The sequence below is a fragment of the Pseudophryne corroboree genome, chromosome 7 (genome assembly GCF_028390025.1).
Source record: "Pseudophryne corroboree isolate aPseCor3 chromosome 7, aPseCor3.hap2, whole genome shotgun sequence".
Lineage (NCBI taxonomy): Eukaryota > Metazoa > Chordata > Amphibia > Anura > Myobatrachidae > Pseudophryne > Pseudophryne corroboree.
The window spans coordinates 406,347,073-406,350,174 of record NC_086450.1 but is presented as its reverse complement, the minus strand read 5'-3'; the positions used below and the strand labels follow the sequence as shown (position 1 = coordinate 406,350,174).

The window sequence follows — 3,102 nt, the reverse complement described above, 5'->3', positions numbered from 1 at the left end:
AATGAAATTATGGTAATGGATGATTGTCATTTGCTCTCATCCATTACCAGAATTTCATTCCAAACAGCTAGATCTGGAAGATTATCTGCCAGATAATTGTATGGTGTACAGTATGCCTATCTTATACAGTAGAAAAGATACTATACAATGGAGTACAATAACAAAAATATTTATTAAACAAAAATAAAATTAAACCGATCTTAGTAATATATTAAAAAAGTGGTCCACTAACAGGTGGACCACCACCCGCAGGAGCAGGATGGCACGCTGCAACTGTTCTGTGGGAAAAAAAGGACAGTATTACAAAACAAATACTGAATACTTTACAGTGTAGTAATGGCAATACAGTACTTTACTCTATATTAGACAATCTTGTTATTTACAATGTACAGTACTGTATTGTCAGTACAGTAAATCGAACACTACTGTATGCTGTCGAGGTAATTTAAACATTGCTTTAGTTTACCTCTTGTATAAGTGGGCTGCTGCCTGCCCGCTTCTGGGCCAGCCCACCTATCTTGCCCCTGTCTAGGGCCCCCATAAATCATTGGCATTATATTGGAGAAAAAAAACATTAGTCACATTCAAATACTATACAATTACTACTGTATACTGTAGGTACAGTATTCTACTGTATTGCTGGTATTCAAAATATAAAGTACTGTACAAGAGTTTAGCTTCAATAGGTCATAAACAAATTGTCAAAGGAATAAAACACCACAGTACAAATACTGTAGACATTTATGTATTAGCAGTCATGACATTTCATGACAGCTTCAGAAAAAAGAGGGTTACAGTACTGTAGGTGTTGTTGTAGGGAGTACTATCAATAATAGTGGACTGTACTCAGAGCCAGCCATAACCAATATGATTCCCTAGTCAAGTTTTTGGATGCTGCCCCCTTGCACAGACGCTATTTCCGCCTCTGACCCTGTACCCCTTTCCCAGCACCATCACCCCTCAACCATAGCAGTCCTCATTTTGGTGCTCCTCCAACCTATTGTATGTTTAAAATAGCAACAGTGTGCACATTCGGTGTGCATCCCAAAACGGTGCATGTTCTTGCTGGGAAGGGGCATGGCCACACAGTAATTCCCCAATCTGAAATGACGCCACACAGTACGGCAACTTTATTCACATTATATCATGCAATAGTGTCTCTTATTCTCGTTACATCATATGATAGTACCACATTACTCCTCAAAGTATTCCCACTTATTCACATTGCATCACATCATATTGCTCTTTGTTCACATTAGACCACACAGTAGTGCCCTTGCTACAGTATATGTTACACAACACAGTACTGTAGTACCCCTTATACACATAATGCTGCACATTAGTAATGCATTTTGTATGCAGATACAGACGCAGTCACACACAGAATATACTGTAGGCATGCTGCATATCATATTAATCAGCAGAAGCTGCTTGTGCCCCTAGGCATTTGCCAAGTATGCCTATGCCTAGGGCAGGCTCAGACTGGAAATCAGCACGTAATCCCGCTGGACGGGATCCTGGCGGTCAAAATACAGACGCCGGAATCCCGACCACACAATCCCGACAGGGGTGGCGAGCGGAACGCAGCTCCTTGCATGCTTGCTCCGCTCGCCACGCGGCGGGCACGGTGCCTCGCTACGCTCTGCACACTATTATATCAGTAGTCAGGAAACGCAGCATGCATTTGTGGAGTGAAGAGGGTGAAAAAGGAGAGAAAGTACAGTATGTACTGTAAGGTTATGTCAGAGGGTGTGAAGATGATCAGCTCAGTGTTATACATGTTACAGTAAGTTAGAATACAGTACAGTGCATTATGTATTTCTATCTTATTACCAGGTGTCTCCTCCACTGGTTGGCGACGGACTGTAAAAAGATAAAATACAGTTAGTCATATCAGTTTGACTTAAAATAATGTTGGAGAAAAAAAATACTGTAATTACAGTACAAACTATTGCTACTGTACAGTATATTTACCAAAAATGTATTCTGGCTCGTCGTCTGTGGGTAAAAGAGAAGAATATTATAAGATACAGTATACAGTAAAAAGTATAGTAATAGTACACTAGTGTCCAGGCCCAGTGACAGGTAGGTAAAAAAAGGTATGCTTGTGACAGGCATGGTGATTCCAAGGGGCCCCACCGAGACCATCAGAAAATTTGTGAGTGGCCCGTATGCCGGTGATTATGACTAGAATAAGGTAGCAACTCTTTTTTCTTTTGAATTATGTATACTGTACAGTACTGTATGTGCATATTGTACAGTACACTTAAAATATTTAGCAGTTACTGTAGTGGTAATTTTTGGGATAACAGTATTAGCATACTGTAAGCATCCAACTGAGGCCCCCAAACAGATGCCGCCACTCAGGGCCGGATTAACAATGGGGCGGATGGAGCTGCAGCTCCAGGCCCCCCATTGAAAATAGGCCCACAGGAGACTCACTGACAGCGTTGACTGGAAAAAAACTTTTTCCTGTCACACACTGCCAGCGGCTGCCCTCTTTCCCCTACCTTTCCTCCTTCAGCTCCAGCACTCTCTGAGATCAGCCACAGAGAGCCGCGCAGGCAGTGTGGGGGCCACCTCTCCCCTTCAGTCTCTCCTTCTCCGGGGTCCTGACTGAGCCTGTCACTAGCTCCGCCCCCAGACCACACGAGGAGGTGCAGCTGCTGCAGGAAGCCTGGTACTGAAGGTATAAGTAGTGTGTACTGTGTGTGTGTTGTACTGAGTGTATATTCTGCAGTGGTGTGTGCACTGTATGTGTGTAGTGTGTACTCTACTGTGTGTGTATATAAGCAGCAGTAGTGTGTGTGTGTGTGTGTGTGTGTGTGTGTACTGTATGTGTGTATATGTAGTGGTGTGTGTTGGTGTACTGTGTGTGTATATGCAGTAGTGTGTGTGTGTGTGTGTGTGTGTGTGTATGTGTGTGTGTAGTGAGTACTGTGTGTGTGTGTGTGTGTGTGTACTGTATGTGCATGTGGTGTGTACATACGGTATGTGTGTGTAGTGTGTACTGTGTGTGTGTATATGTTGAGGTGGTGTACGTGTGTGTACTGTATGTGTGTGTGTATTTTACGTGCTATAGGCAGTGAGGGACTCAATTTT

General features: G+C 42.9%; 1 long non-coding RNA gene across 1 annotated transcript; it reads right to left on the bottom strand.

Moving 5' to 3' along the window:
* Positions 1 to 427: 427 nt before the first annotated feature.
* On the bottom strand, positions 428 to 2,600 carry LOC134943791 (uncharacterized). Its single transcript, XR_010181756.1, has 3 exons — positions 2,511 to 2,600; positions 1,975 to 1,998; positions 428 to 1,863 (listed from the first exon to the last, which is right to left on the bottom strand). It is a non-coding gene; the product is annotated as an uncharacterized LOC134943791 (long non-coding RNA).
* Between the last annotated feature and the right edge of the window lie 502 nt (positions 2,601 to 3,102).